At 39.1% G+C, this 17478-nt stretch overlaps 1 long non-coding RNA gene across 1 annotated transcript; it reads left to right on the plus strand.

Annotated features, from left to right (window-relative positions):
* The first annotated feature begins 15100 nt into the window (after positions 1-15100).
* Positions 15101-16039, plus strand: LOC126235671 (uncharacterized). Its single transcript, XR_007544799.1, has 2 exons — positions 15101-15672; positions 15832-16039. It is a non-coding gene; the product is annotated as an uncharacterized LOC126235671 (long non-coding RNA).
* The last annotated feature ends 1439 nt before the right edge of the window (positions 16040-17478 follow it).

Genomic DNA, 17478 nt, shown 5'->3' on the forward strand with positions numbered 1-17478 from the left:
TTGAGATAACCGATCGCGGAACTGAAAAGCAGCTACAATCGCTTGGTATTTGAAATGCATCAGAAGCAGATGAGATACCTAAAGATTGTATAAAAATTATGCGAACGGCTTGCTTCCCTTCTAGTAACAATTTGTCGTAGATCGCTTGAGCGTGGTACCTAACGACTGGAAAAAAGCGCATGTCATTCCCGTTTTTAAGAAAGGCGGTAAAACAGATCCACACAATTATAGATCTATATCGAAGAGGTCAAGCTGTTGTAGAATTATGGAACATGTTTTATGCTAAAGAATTATGACGTTTTTGGAATATGAACGTGTCCTCTATAAAAATCAACATGGATTCCGCAAACAGAGATCCTGCGAAACTCAGTTCGCTCTGTTCCTCCATGAGATCCTCGGCGCAGTGGACAACGACGCTCAGGTTGATGCCATGTTCCTTGACTTCAGTAAGGTATTTGACACCGTCCTGCATTGCCGTTTAATGAAACAAAATACGAGCTTACGGAGTATCGGAGCAGACTTGCAGTTGGATTCAAGACTTTCTTGTAGACAGACCTCAAAACGTTGCTCTTAACGGAACTAAATCGACAGATGTAAAGATAATATCCGGAGTACCACAGGGAAGTGTGATAGGACCGTTGCTGTTTACAATATATGTAAAGGATCTAGTAGAAAGCGTCAGATGCTCTGTAAGGGTATTCGCAGATGATGAAGTTCTGTATACCAAAGTAGAAACGCCAGAAGATAGTAAGAATTTGCAGAACGACCTGCAGAGAATTTATGAATGGCGCAGGCTCTGGCAGTTGACCCTGAATGTAAATAAATGTAACATATTGGGCATACATAGGGAAAGAAATCCACTACTGTACAGCTACACTATTGATGACAAACAGCTGGAGACAGCGTCTGCAGTCTAATATCTAGGCGTAACTATCCAGAGCGACCTTAACTGGAATGACCACATAAAACAGATAGTGAGTAAAGCAGATACCAGACTCAGATTCATCGAAATAATCTTAAGGAAATGTAATTCATCCACGAATGAAGTGGCTTATAAGGCTCTATTTCGCCCGATTCTTGAGTATTGTTCATCTATCTGGGACCCCAACCAGGTAGGACTGATAGAGGAGATCCAACGAAGAGCGGCGTGTTTCGTGACGTGATCGTTTAGCTGGCGAGAGAGCGTTACGGAGATGCTAAACAAACTCCACTGGCAGACGTTACAAGAGGCGATGTGCATCACGGAGGGATTTACTATTGAAATTTCGGGACAGCACACTTCAAGAAGATTTAATATTTTTTGTGTGGGATCTAAAATTTAAAAACCTCTCTCACACCGGCCTGATTTAGCTTCACTGACCAGGATAGTAAAAACATGCGTATGTTAAGGGAATTTTCATTCACAAAGCAGGCTTATCACATTCACACAGTTCAATACTGTTCTATCCTAATTAAATTGAGCTTAACTTAAATTCCATAAGGCAGTGAAGCAATTTCGAAGTCTCGGTGCGACGAAAATTGTCAGTCGATCTCCTGGAAACATTTGTAATAATTATTAACTTTCGGTGATCACATGGGGAAGACCGGAGATCTGCTGGTAAGACCGTGTTAGCCTATTTATTTGAAGTAACTGGATATCTTGAGCACACAAAACGGCAGGTTCGTCCAGTGTAAATCAGACTTTCCCCACTGATCCCGTGCAACACAGCGTAGTAAGCAGACACTGTCAATAATAATCAGTTAAATAATACGCGAACACACTTACTTTAGTTTAGTTTATGTATTAAATTCCTTCTCATACAGAATCTCATCAAGATGGTGACTAGCTCAACAATACATACATATACATCCTCCTTCTTTCACGACTAATCGGCAAGAAGTCCCTCATTCTTTTTATAAGAGAAAACACAGATAGCAGAGAAGCTATTCCATGGAGTAAATGGACGCTCCAAGGAATAATTGGGCTTGAAACTACTTTGCATTGATAATCGGTAAGATAAGAAGAGATATTTAGAGATATGTACTGAGTTATATACTGATGTGTCGGCAGCTGGGCCAACACCTTGTAGATAGAGGTGGCTTAAAGGGCACGCGAGACTAACGCAGACGGGCGTGAAGTACTGGAACAGGATACGTAATTAATGCTATGAAGAAAAGAACGGAGCTTCTCATATACTTATCTTTAATTTCTTCTTGTACATTTCTATGGTGAACACAAGTGAGACTCTAATTACAATCACTGTAAGGCTAATGGCGCCTTGCTAGTTCGTAGCCATTAACTTAGCTGAAGGCTATTCTGTCTCTCGGCTAATGAGAGAGAAAGGCTTCGTACGTCTAGTCGCTAGCTCTGTCGTCCGTACAACTGGGCTGAGTTCGAGTCAGTCTCTCGAGACCTGCCTTGTGGTGGCGCTAGGTTTGCGAGCACACAGTGGCGACACGCGGGTCCGACATGTACTACAGGACCGCGGCCGATTTAAGCTACCACCTAGCACGTGTGGTGTCTGGCTGTGACACCACATATAATTTATAAAATTTCTGAAAATATAGCGGAGAGACCGCTGCAAGAGACATTACATCGCCCCTCGCAGCGAGCAAAGTTGATATGTATCCACTTTGCGAGCTAACTATTGGCTTAGCTAACTCGTTAGAATTTGTGAAACATACGTTCCTATAAATTTTAAGAAGTTAGTAAGACTTTTTTTTATTACAAGAATTGAAAGAGATTTGGAATCTTCGTTACCTAGATACCTAGTTGTAGCTTCCACGTGTACTGGGGCATACCCGCATCCCACGTACACAACCAGGGAGAATGGACTTATATAGTTGTTAATCAGGTCTACCTATTCAGGAACTGGCCTTCACAGGGAAACCCCGGAAAACCTGGAGGCTTAGACCCCAACTAGGTATCACAGATGATAGGAAAGACAGAATAATTTAGAAATTTGAGAGATATTCTAGAATTCATAGGAAAGATAAAATCTGCCTCATAGCCAAAAAAAAATCTTTACACATGAAAATTTTTTACAATCTTCTGAAAAATTTTCTTCATCGATGTCTTGCTGAACTGCGGTGAAACTGATCGAACAGGAACATGGGACACGGCACGGAGGACAGGCGTCGCATTGGCGTACCGGACAGGAGACGTAAAGGATTTGACAGACCAGAAGGAACCTCAGGAACAGGTACTCAGGATTGTGGCATGAAACAATCGAAATTCGTCTAAGGAATGGTCAACTATTAAAGATTCCTGGAAGAGAAGGGTTAGTCGAATTTCTCCAGACTCATTTTGAACCCAAATATGGACCTGATCCATCCAGTCTTCCATCTGAGGAATGGGAAAATCCATTCGTCTTATACTTTCCACACCTAGGTGTCTTAATCGATACTGTAGCTGCACAATATCACAACTCCAGATCGGAAAACAATTTTGAAAACATGGATAATTTCATCCATCTTCTTGAGTAAGCCGAAAGGTTCTAATCCTGGTTTTAATTATTTATTTATTTATTTTTTTTTTTTTTTTTCGTTGGCTTTTCCAGGTGGAAGTAGATATGAATCTTTCCTAATTTGGTTTCAAGTACGACTGTGGATAGCATGTCAGAATGTTAAAAACTTTATTATTTGAGACAATTTCCAAAAAAAAAATTATATCTTACTCATACACGATTAAAATGAAATTTTGCTGAAAGAGAACGTTTAATTAAGTCTTGCTGCATGACCTCTCCAGCTGAAATTAATCTTTGTTATTATTGATTGACGATCAAATTTTTCTCTTTTATACTCCGATTGCCGCATTTTCTCATGAACATATATGAATGCAATATGACAATAAACAAATCCAACTAGAAAATGACACATTATTATAAATTCAATAAAGAACTTTCTTATTAATTCTAATTTTATAAACACACACTAAGCTAGTTAATTAAATTCTCTTGAATAGAATTTAGATCGCGCCAAAAAAAAAAAAAAAAAAAAAAAAAAGTGAGTCTTTATATCTGTGGACAGTAGCAATCGACTCTAATTTCCTAACGCGGTTCATTTGTTCTCCTGTGAACTGTCAGTTTACAATCACTAACTTCACACGCAAGCGCCGTATTCGATCATATAGTTTCAGTAAGCTTATTCTCACTGGAGATTAACACTCCCTGAATGTATATTATTTCACACGCACGAGCTTCTTTGGTGATCATCGTGTAGACAGATAATCCGTAAGTCTTCACAGCAGCAATAGCTACTGTTCCACTTACTTTTCTAAATATTCTTATACTATCACAGAAGCAATCGCTTACTGTTCATTAAACTATCGCAGATGCTTGGCATGCTGTCATTTAACCTATCACAGTAGCTGAGGCATACTGTCCTTCGCACTTCAATTTTTTTTCAACACCCAAATACTTCATACAGACTTTTCATTTAATTTGAAACACTTTCCTTAAAAGTACCTCTTTAGGTCTACATGGGGAAATAATCCTTTTATTCTTCCAGAATCCGGATATGCTAATAAATACGCACCAGGATTCGGTATATCAACTATTATATATGGACCTGTATAAATTAGATTCCATTTTCTGATGATCTTCTTCAACCTTGATGTGTCTTCTTAAAAGAATTTTCTGTCCGATATTGAAAGTCTGAATCCGTTTGATGTTTCTGTCATGGATTTCCTTTCGCTGTCTTGCTTTCTCCGTAATATTAATGAGAGCATTGCGAATTTTTTCTTCCCATGACGTTTTGGTGTCCTCGAGTTTAGGCAATTTATCCACCCAAAAGTTTCTTTCGTTATCTCTGAACATCAGTTCATTCGGGGTAAAGTTTGTAGAACTATGAGGTAAATTATAAATCTGCTCAATCTCGTTCAAATAGTTTATCCAGGTAGTTTGTTTATCATAACAGTACGTTCTCGTGAATCTGTTTAGTTCTCGAAAAACCCTTTCAATTAAATTCCCTTGTGGATGATAGCAAGATGTAAATATCTGTTTTATTCCTACTTGTGATACTAATGTTCTCCATAAATATCTTCGCATTGTCAGAGATTATAGATTTTGGAATCCTTGCGTGAGGAATGTAGTCATTTACAAACTTTACCACGGCAGCTCTTGCAGTTGCTGATTTTATAGGATATAGTTTAACATATTTTGTAAACACATCACAGAATCCAATAATGTACTTAACACCACCTCTGGCTCTAGAAAGTGGTCCACAAATATCACATGATAAAAGTGATCTTGGTGGTTCAGGTATTATTGAGTGAAGCGCAATTTTATTTCCCTTCTTGTCCTGCTTAGCCTTTTTACAGATAACACATTTCTGTATGACTTTGGTGCTTCAGGTATTATTGAGTGAAGCGCAATTTTATTTCCCTTCTTGTCCTGCTTAGCCTTTTGACAGATAACACATTTCTGTATGACTTTGAACACTTTTCGCCACTTACTTTTCTAAATATTCTTATACTATCACAGAAGCAATCGCTTACTGTTCATTAAACTATCGCAGATGCTTGGCATGCTGTGTTTCAAATTAAATGAAAAGTCTGTATGACTTTGGTGCTTCAGGTATTATTGAGTGAAGCGCAATTTTATTTCCCTTCTTGTCCTGCTTAGCCTTTTGACAGATAACACATTTCTGTATGACTTTGAACACTTTTCGCCTTATAATGGGGAAGTAACTGCTCTGACTATGTGTTCAATATTGTCTGAAGAAATGCTTTGCCATTCCAAACTTAACTGCGAGAATTTTCCCGCGAGAATGTTTACCTTATGATCAACCTCGTCTTGTCTCTCCTTTATGTTATTTATGGATTTATCCAAATTTTGGATGTCCTTCGGGATATTGTCTTGTGATTGTCTCAAATCCTGCATATCTGCTGACATCTCATTTACTTGTTGCTTTAATTCATCTTGAACTTCAAATAATACCGGAATTACCGCCATAGAACATTGCATCTTTTCTTGTGCTTGAACTATCTGTGGGATTGACTCGACCTGCTCTTTAATAGTATCAAGCTTAGTAGCAACATACTCGGTTAGCTCTAGGCGTAACTTCGCATTTTCATTACACTGCTGAAAGACTTGCTCAATTTGAGCAGCTAATTTTAATTCTGTCTTTTCATTCTGAATTTTCAATTCTTCCGCAGTTTTATTTAATTTATCATCAAGTTTCTGAAAACTCTCTACTAATTTATTATTTAATTCCGCTTGATTAGCTTCTAATTGCTCCTGGAGTTTCGCTTGATTGGATGCTAATTGTTCAGTCAATTCCCTTTTAGTCTCTATTTGCGCTTTAGTAAAGTCTGTTACATTTTTGGCTAACAGTGTTAACTGCTGCATGATTACAGTCAATGGGTTTATTTCGTCCTGCTCAGATGACATCGAAACACTTAAGTTTTGTTGTGGGGCCTGACTAATGCTGTCGCTAGGCACTACTTCAGTTAAGCTAGCGTCTAATGTTTCACTAACCTCAGAAACAGCTGAGGGCTGTTGTGATTCGCTCTGCTGTTGCATTGCCATTTTATAAGCCGCCCTAGTAAGAACCATTAATACACAGAACAACAAATATATAAAGTCACTCGCATCTGTGTTAATAATGTCACTGACCTAAACTTTGCATAATACTCACTTATAATAAACACTTCCTGTCTAAAGTTCAACCCAACATTCACTTAATCAATCTGATTCAAACCGATAGACATTTAAATAGTTATTCAAAATTTCTATCTACAAAAATTTAATTGTATATTGTCTGACCTGAACGACGTTCTCGTAGGTTGTGGCGAAATTGTGACTTCTGGAACAGGCCTCGTATTCTTTTCTCTCGTGCACATGCAACGTAAAATTCACACAATGTTTAAGTAATGCTCAAAAATGTGTCCTGTCACAGTGAAGCCAAATTTAATATTTTTTGTGTGGGATCTAATATTTAAAAACCTCTCTCACACCGGCATGATTTAGCTTCACTGATCAGGATAGTAAAAACATGCATATGTTAAGGGAATTTTCATTCACAAAGCAGGCTTATCACATTCACACAGTTCAATACTGTTCTATCCTGATTAAATTGAGCTTAACTTAAATTCCATAAGGTAGTAAAGCAATTTCGAAGTCTCGGTGCGACGAAAATTGTCAGTCGATCTCCTGGAAACATTTGTAATAATTATTAACTTTCGGTGATCACCTGGGGAAGACCGGAGATCTGCTGGTAAGACCGTGTTAGCCTATTTATTTGAAGTAACTGGATATCTTGAGCACACAAAACGACAGGTTCGTCCAGTGTAAATCAGACTTTCCCCACTGATCCCGTGCAACACTGTCAATAATAATCAGTTTTTTTTTTTTTTTTTTTTTTTTTTTTTGCAGTTTATGTAACTCGATAGTTATCTCCAACTACGTATAAAGCGTCTGCATCGTAAACCGGCAGGAGTGTTACATTTTTGCCACGCCGTTGTGACTACAGATGTTTCGAAGCGTAGAACATTGAGTCCAGAGGAAATAAATGATGAAATAAGAAAATATTAGATATGTATGAGTAACAAGCTATTGCAAATACTGTGCCCTTGTGAGAGTATTTATACACGCTGTCCCTATGCATTGCACGTTACTTCTTCAAAGGGACGTTAAACTCTCTGACATTAACGGTTCGCTACAACAGCACTACACATTTCGCTTTGCGGCTGCGATAATACTCGTAGTACTGCATATTATGCCACAGCACACTGAGTGTGGAGCCCATTTCCCGTGTCAGCGGAAGGAGACAATGGCTCTCGTAAATTGCTTTAGTATTACACTACTGTCTCTCCGTTTAGTTCCACGAACCCAGTTGTTGTAAACTCTAAACAATGCCAAATCATGCTCGGTAATGAGTTTCGGCTTCTCCGTTGGGTGTTATAGTCACGTCCGGAGCTGCTGGATGTTGAAATCTCGAATAAAAGGCAATCTTACAGCTTCAGAAGCTGCCACATGTATGACATGCACTGACGATGATTTGTGTTAAAGCGTTGGAAGAAAAAATAATTGCAAGAAAATGTAAATGAATATCAACAAAAGCAAAGAAGGGTGCTGGAATATAATCGAATTAAATCAGGTGCTGCTGACAGAATTAGATGAGGGAATGAGACACCAAAATTAGTCTAAGAGTTTTATTATTTTGGCAACAAAATAACTGATGATGGTCGAAGTAAATGGGAAATAAAATGCAGATTGGCAATAGCCAAGTTTCTGAAAAAAAAGAAAGTTGTAAACACCCTACAAAAATTTTATCGTTAAGGATTCTTTTCTGAAGTTATTTGTATGGAATGTAGCCTTGTACAGAATTGAAATGTAGACTATAAGCATTTCAGAGAAATAGTGAATAGTACCTTTGAAATGTGGTACTGCAGAAGCATGCTGAAGATTAGATGGGTAGCTTGAATACGATGAATCGAAATGGAAATTTGCGGCACAGCTTTACTGAAAGAAGGAATCGGTTGATAGCACACATTCTGAGGCATCAAGGAATCGTCATTTTGGTAATGGAAGGTAGTGTGTGGGATGGGAAATGTAGGGATGAGACCAAGGCTAGAATACAGTAAATAGGTTCAAATACATGCAAAGTGGAGTAGTTACTTAGAGATGAAGAGCTTTGTACAGGATAGACTAGCGTGGGAAGCTGCATCACACCAGTCTTCGAACTGAAGACCACAACAATAAGACCTAAATGCATTCTTAATCTTTGTCGTGTAGTACGATAGGTAATTAAAGTAGCTCCAGTCAAACAGATCTGCCACGCAAAGTATCGCTTCGATACACTTCGACTGTCTTGTTTTTATAATTACAGGAAATATCTGATTAACGTCAAGGAATCGCTCATTTCCCGCTGAAAGCTGACTTTTCTTTCGGCAGTTTTTTAATATTTGCTTTTATTTTTTATGTCCTTTATACAGACAGAGTTACGAAACACTCCATGCGTAACAGATATTCTTAAAACTGGTCGTAACTCAGATCTGCCACCAAATGGTCATATTGACGCCTATGGTGAAACTGCGAATAAACTCTTGAACGAGTTGTGCGCTGAGTTTATGTAATATCGCCAGCTTTGCTATGTTTACGGAGGTGACCAGAGGTCCGACTGCATTAACCGACGAACATTTGACGAACTGGACGTCCTTGCAGCTTTTCCTTGGCAGTTTTCCACGTGCATTTATAAGAATGTTTCATTTGCACCTCCAATAAAGCCCACACCAATGAACATGGAAAAAGCAAAACACGCATAAAGTGTACATCTATGACAGAGCGTATTATCTTCATATCTTTTCGAACATACATCTCATTGCAGCCAAAATATTTCTTATGATTAAAGTTCTCCTCTCTTTGAAGACTTGGGAGTGTCATATGGAGAAACATGCAACAACACAGTTATTACAATGTCTTTTCATTGGTGGCTTAAGGATGCTGTACGCAGCACCTGGAACTAGTATGAACTAACGATGTCGAGTGCTTGATTGGACTCGGTTATCAATACAAATTATGCACCATTGTACGTCAATAAAAGATATTTTCAAGTTTTCCCTACTTAATTATTTTCTACATTACAATGAAGTGTTGTCTAGTTTATAGTAGCAGAGCGTGGAAATGATTATACAAATATCAAATTTTATCCACCACCAAATATACCAAATACAAAACTGATTGCCATGTAACCTAATTCAAAAAATTTTAAAATAAAATATGAAATCTCATTACCATGAACTATAAATATACAGTTAGATCCGATTGAGATGTCGGAAGAGTAAAACATTATACACAAGAAACTATGCAAATTTATTGCTTGTATACGGTACTTATATGTGTAGGAGAGTCTTAAGTTTGTGTGTGAAGTTTGTGTCACAGCATATTAGCACTCAATATGTCAGCCATTGCGGATGCGGCGTGAACCGTGCGTGGCTCGTGCACCCACCATCATGTATTTTACACCCTGTTTTTAAAGTACTTCCACCTCACTACGTTAATTTAAATTACTACTGTCACAGAGTTGCTGCTTTGCCTGACCGTGACTGGCCCTAGCAGCGCGTATCGATATATTCCCTTTTGTAGGATCTTTGCTTGACTGCTATTACTTCCCATTCGTTGTCTGTCGTAAGCCAGTCCGGGTTGCGAGTTCGGGTCTGCCAGTCAGTTGGAACGTGTCTTGGAGTGCAGTCTAGACCTGCCAGTTGGGGAGTTGCTATGCGGCACTAGTGCAATCGGGTTGGAGCAGCAGTGAGGTCTGCGTCGACATGGCTCGCCCCACCATTGCCGCCACGCATAGTTGAGCTGGACCACAGTCTTGATAGATCGTCGGTCGGTCGTCCTACCGGAGGACGCGTTTTGGCTCGCCGATCGTCCATGAGTCGGCTGTGTGTGTGTGCGCATCGACTCCCAGTTTGTCTTCATGTGTGTTTAGTTAGTGTTGGGTATCGTTCAGGTCTTCATGCAAGTGTTTGTCAGGTTGTGTGTGTAGTTGGCGTTATTTCCACTGATGACTTTTAGATGTTGTCGGCATTCTGCGGGCAGTCGGTCGGTTGCTGCAGACCAGGGAAGATATCTCCGCGCGGTGCAATCTGCTGGGTCCGCTGGCGGTCCCTGCACAGTGTCGGAACGTGTGTGGTGCTGTCCGATCGCTACGAGCTTCGTGGCTTATCGACCCAGGACGTCAAAGTTGAGTGGTGTTTTTAAGTACCCAAGCCACATCCCTTTATGTTGTGTGGTTCGTTTCGGTGGTTCGCTGTTGGGGAGGTTTTCCTGTGAGCAACACCGAGTGTTTGTATTGCTGAAATATAGCCACCATGCGGTGAAATTAATTATATTGGTTGACTACAATTCAAGTGCACCAGCGGAATTTTCTGCCTTGTGGCCGTTAGTGTTCCGGTTACCTGTTCTGGCCACTATGGTAATATCAGGCAGCGTCCTTTCCTCACCTGTTGTCGCTGTCGAACATGGTGTATAGTTTTGACAGCTAATACATATTTCATTGTGGATAATCACGTTCGTAACATTTTGTGTTTGAATTCTCATGTACCGGTTGGTGGCAAGCAAGTCGTTTTGTCGGTCGGTCAGTGGCTGTCCTTGGTTGGGTTACCGACGTATCAAGTGTAGTTGGGCTCATTACCTATCTCACCTAAGTGAACGAGTGCAGACTTAATTGTCTGTTTATAATTTATCATAGCCAATGATTTAAAATATTCTTGGTTTTACTTTATTTTATGTAAATTAAAGGCCTTCAGCCACGCAAGAGTAAGTTCGAATTCCAGCAAGTAGATATTTCCTGAAAGGTTATTGTCGTTGTGTTGTCTTTTCTTTTAGTGCGTTTCAGCCACCTACAACTTAAGACTTATGGTTATAGTTTTTTTTAACTTAGAAAAATTAATTGTAGGCCTTCAGTCGCTTGGAACCTTATTCTTAAAATTACCTTTCAAGCTTAAATATTGCGGCCTTCTGCCCTAAAAGGTTTATGGTATTTTTGAATTTTGGAAAATTGTGAGCCTTCAGCCGTTTGTATTGCATCTGGTTTATGTTTGTCTATCCACCCTTGCCTTGAGGCTGTGAGATATATATATTATTTGTAATTGTAACTGCGTGTTTTCAGTGACTTGAAATTTACTTTGTTGATTTTTAAGATTTCTTCCTTGGTGGCCTTCATCCGTGAAAGATTTGGAGTTTGAAACTCATAGTTGTAAAAGTTCGGCTATGTGCCGCTTTGGTTGTAAATGTGTTGTTAAATTACAATAAATTACAATTTTAAGGTGAAACCGACACCAACCTTATTTGGCCCTTTCCACAATCCTAATCACCTGTTCTGCCCAGCTGGTTTAGCGGGCGTATCACGGCGCATGTTGCTCCAAGCGACGCGCTCCATTTTTGAGGTGATTTGTTGAGGCCGCTGTAATATGTCTCTGTAGGTCGGCCAGACTCTGTGGCTTTGTGCATGCGCGGTCGATTTGACGCAGCCCCACACAAAAAAAATCTGTAGGCGTTACGTCGGTGCTATTAGGAGGCTGCAGGACAGGTCCAACGCGGCCGCGCCAGCGCTCGTTGAATATCCGCTTTAATTGTTCCCACACTATAAGAGCCCAGTGAGGTGAAGCACCGTCCTGTTGTTGGATAATGGAGCCCAGTAATCCTTCTTGCTGTAATTCATGGAGCACATACTGCTCGAGTATTTCAATCGGTACAATGGGTTTCTCACATCTGTTGTTTGTGCTGTGAACTAAGCGCCGTTGGCTTGCCTCCTGGAGCACTGTCAGTCATTGTTAACTTCCACCAGTTTCGCAGAAAATTGTTCAGAGATATGTACATTAAAATATAAATATAACTTTATGCTTTTCTGACATGACAAACGGATCATCGTGGTATACTCCTACAAACAAGGGGCAGTCTTGGAATCACTCGAGTCTCATACTCCTAAGGCTACACTACAAACTACGCTTAAACTACTACATCAGACCCGCATAATCAAATATTACTTTGTAGTGCTCAAGTGTAGCAGACTCCATTAAGTCTGGTACTATTCTGCATACAATATGCCACTACTGAAATACCATTTTCTATTACTAAGCTCCATAAAAAATACAATTAAGTGTGATAAATGAGATTTTTGCATAGAGAGAATTACTGATTGCAGGTTCATAGTAGTTACATATATATTATCTTCTATAATTTCAGGGCCCTCAGATGAGTGTTCTTCGCTGCATTCGTCGTTCACCTGTAGTGTAGGATCTGCATCTTATAAATGCCTGCAGCTGTGGATCAAGGCCTCCTTCTGAGTGATACCCAAAGAAATCGGCGGCTGCCATCGACAAGTTCTCAGTCATGCACATTATAAAGGCACATTTGCATGCCGTGCGTGAGTTTCCTCGGAAACGCGAAATCTTAATTAAATAATTAATCTCTGACAAATAAATAAAGCCTATGGCACAGAACTACAGCGCTATGCCGCTGATAAAACAAAATACAATTATGACACTCTTATGTTTGATTAAGAAGAAGGAGGTCAAGGAGAATAGCTGAGGCTGGAAGCACGTATATTTTATTAACTGGCACACCGCCATATTTGATGTTATATAAGAACACTGCGAGTTGCAATCTTACTAGGCACTCGATTCTGTAAAGAATTTATATTTATGAAAATAAGTAGAATTATTTAACTGTAGGCTTATTCGTTGAATATATCTGATTTAACTAACTGTGTAAACTTTTCTATGTTTAGTAGACAGTCACCTCTGTACGACGTATTGACATGCCTGGCAAATTATTCTAATATTGAGATTTAGATTTTGAGTCCGCACCTACCGCAGCAGTCTTTGGAAACGATTTAAATACGAAGTCCGATTATTTGAGTCTTATTTCACGGTCAGCTACGAATAACATTGCATTTACGAAAAAGCCATTGTCAAGCGTCTGATACCAAATAATTAGATAATCAAATATTAATTACATCCAATCACTATCATACATATACAATAATTAATAATATTTTATTTATTTATTTATTTATTTTATATTGGCGACCGTGACAGGACTTGTTATTTTGTCATTTGTTACATTGTTCTCTTTGTTTCATGTGAAAAATAAACTTTCTGGACCTGGACTTGAATATATGAGAAATAACAAAAATCTGAAGATATTTTCCAATTCTAAAATTTTGTGGGAAGACGCAACGAAGCTTCCGGCAAAATAAGGTAAGACGCAGCATCTTTGCATTGGCAGGCTTGACCAGACGCATAATTCAGTGTATTAGCTCTTCAGTAGATTCTGTAGTATTTCTTTCGCGCGTAGCAGTTTTCAGTGATAAATTTCATTCTCAGTGCTTTTCCTTAAACAATAACTTCTGCAACAATACCAATACACGAGTGTACAATATGGCCGACTTCTGTACGATACGTTGTAACATGGCCAGCAGCCATTAAGAATAATCCGTTATTCAGTTTACATTTTTAAATTAACAAACAGCCATTGTTGCTACGAGCGATTCATGTTCAACTGCATTTTATTTTAAAACCAGTGTCAAACTTTATTTTCTTGAAACATATATTACGTGTGGCATGGTCATAACTAGAAAACAATACGCAAAGATGGAACAGCAAAGACATACTATTCAGACGCAATCCGACTCGGACGCGAGACAAATGTTTGAAAATGACTTTACGACAGCAACCGGTAGTGACGATTCATCAAATATTGACGCAAGTGTTAACGGAAATTTTGACAATAGGCCGTCCACCACAAAAATTTCAAAGTCTCAGTCGGAGCCCATGTTAATACATGACATCACGTCTAATGACGCGGCGGGGGCAGTGACCTTGCAAACAGTAAACATTGCCAACATGTTACAAATGCTAATGAAACAAAACGCAGAAAATATGGCAACCTTAAAGACACAAAATGACGAAATTAAATCTGATCTCATAGCAATCAAGACAGGTAATGACACTTTATGTAAACGTGTGGAACTTAATAGACGCCACACTGACCAAACAGATGACTGAACTCAGTACGAAATTTTCCAAGCATAATACGATACAAGAAAAGACAAGAAATGGCGTAGCACTTTTACAGACACAAGTAAAAAACCTTAATGTCACGTGTGAAGCTCTTACTGAACAAATGCAAACATATCCTTCAGTACATGACAACCTTGAAAAACAAATTACTGAAGTGCAGAATAAATTTGACGATGTTGAACAACACCTGACTGACATCTTACAATCTGATGCCACAGCTTATTTTAAAAGTATTAATAAGGAATTTCATGGTTGGGTAGAGAACAAAGACAAACATTTTGATCGATGCATACGTGAAAATTTACCAACAACTGTGCACGACTCCGTAGCGGAATACATCACTAATAACAAACAGCTGATTAGTGACGCAGTACAGTCTGTCACTGCATCAATGACACAATTCACCGATCAACCACAGTCTGAATGTAACGAAAATATCAGTCAAAATGTACAGTTCAGAAACCAATACACATATGAGTATGACGCACACATACCGCACACAACAAACACACAAGAACTACTGATGGGCTAAACTGCGGTTTTCCGATATCAGTGATTTCTGTGAATACTACTTTTCAGTATCTGTTATTCTTAACTGCGATTTGTCGCAGTTAAGAGTCGCAGTTAAGGAACATAGGTCGTGTATCCCTCCGCCACTGCTATTTCTGCGATTTCTGCTACTTCCGCGATTTCTGCGACTTCTGCTACTTCTGTGACTTCTGCGATTTCTGCTACTTCTGTGACTTCTGCGATTTCTGCTACTTCTGCGATTTCTGTGACTTCTGCTACTTCTGCGATTTCTGTGACTCCTGCGATTTCTGCGACTTACCACTGTATGAAAAAGTTACATCTGTCAACACAGAAAATTGCATCGCAACAAACCTGTCATTGGCAAGTATGTTTTACGTTTTTTCTTCCGTTGGCTTTAATTTTGTATTAAAGAAACAACTGTGAAAATATTAATAGTGTAATTAATATGTAAGTAGCCATACAGTACCGTAATAGTTCGTATTTAGAAAATGAATTCTAACATATTGTTATGTTCACAGATACCTGAACTACATTTCAGTCACTCAGTAAAGTGATAACTCAAAATATCATTATCAACAGATCTGAAGAAAGTGCCACTGCGTCTTTAGACCGTTTTCGTCAGACGAGAGGTTAGTTTCTAAGCGTTTCGATGGACTTAATTACTTCAGTGACATCGTTCTTGCAAATGTGATATTCATTATAGCAAATATTAGCAATCTACTCTGTCAGTTATATTGCTAGTAATTAATGACAGCAAAAATTGTTTAATAATCCTTGTGTTTTTGCAGACACAGTTCTGACTCTGATTACTGGTTGCTGTACGTATCTATCCACATCAAGGCTGTTGGGAGAGACTCGTGAAGATTCAAGACAGCTCTTAGAGGATTTGCAGTTTAAAAGTGAAGTAATTGTGAAATAAGTGTGTGAATGATTAAACTGTGTTTTATTGAAGTTGTTGTGCGATTTTAAAGGAATAATAAATGTCAAATACAGTGAGTGAATAATAAAAATCTCATTTTCCATATCTTTAAGCCGTCCTATACACATAATTTTCCGCTACTTACTTATTGGTAAACACTTGTTGGAGAGCGACATGCCGCCCCCCCCCCCCCCTTTCTCCACAATCTTGGTGTGACACTGACCTGTAACATATCCCGAAGTCCACAATATGCATTTTGAGGCTGTTGATATGAAAGTGGGAAGTACAGATCTTCCAGTTAAATCAGGAATAGCTTAAGTGCATTACTTGAAAGTAACACAGGAAAAGCTTACTTATGTAGGTGGTAGTAGTGTCGGCAAAAAGTTCTTGTGTGTGAAGTTGCCATGTAGGACACCAGGTGTAAAACTTTTCTCCCGAGTCTTGAACTGTGTCGGAACAAAAGTGAGGCATTCATATGAGTGTTTTCATTTCTCTACACTTATACATATGTCTGAGTTCTGCTGTGTTAACATTGCAAAGTCCTGTAGGCATGTGGAGTATTAACCAAAACTGTCATATTGGAAGCAGAATCAAACACATTTGTTACGTTACTTGATATTTTCAGGAGAAAAGGGCAATGTTGCTTCTTATTAATATAATACATTCAGAGTCACAGCAGTATTTGACCAACCATAACTGATGCTGAATGTGCATGTCGTCATATAATATGAAAGGCTTATTTCAATAGTGGTACAAGTCCATTACCTCCACTTTTCTGTCTATAATGCTTCTGAAATTAGTGATCCAAACAAACATAAATAAAGGTTCATCTCTAGCAAGAAGCCATATGCTTGAATATTTCTGGTATCTCAGCTGCAGATTTTTCAGCGCTCATTTAACTTTACGACTCTGTATCTCAAAACGAACAAAAATGGACTTGTACCACTATTGAAATAAGCCCTTCATATGCACACACAGCACATCGATCTCGTGAGGCACAAGGCTCTCATAACGAAGTACGTACGTCGATCAACAGATGACACTAGGAAAAGTATGTTAACTGCGCTTTTTAGTTGCTACTTGCGACTCTTAGTTGCGATTTGTCACGGAAATCGCAGTTGGACTCAATAGTGTATCGCAGAGATGGGCGTAGTACGAACTTTGACCCACAGATGGCACTGTTAACCGCGCTTTCTAGTTGCTACTTGCGACTCTTAGTTGCGACTTGTCACGGAAATCGCAGTTAGACTCGATACCGTATCGCAGAGATGGACGTAGTACGAACTTTGGCCAACAGATGGCACTGTTAACTGCGCTTTTTAGTTGCTACTTGCGACTCTTAGTTGCGACTTGTCACGGAAATCGCAGTTGGACTCCATAGCGTACCGCAGAGATGGACGTAGTACGAACTTTGGCCAAAAGATGCCACTGTTAACCGCGCTTTTTAGATGCTACTTGCGACTCTTAGTTGCGACTTGTCACTGAAATCGCAGAAAGCAGTGCTAAATTCGACCAA

This window comes from Schistocerca nitens, chromosome 1 (genome assembly GCF_023898315.1).
Source record: "Schistocerca nitens isolate TAMUIC-IGC-003100 chromosome 1, iqSchNite1.1, whole genome shotgun sequence".
In the NCBI taxonomy this organism is placed as follows: Eukaryota; Metazoa; Arthropoda; class Insecta; order Orthoptera; family Acrididae; genus Schistocerca; species Schistocerca nitens.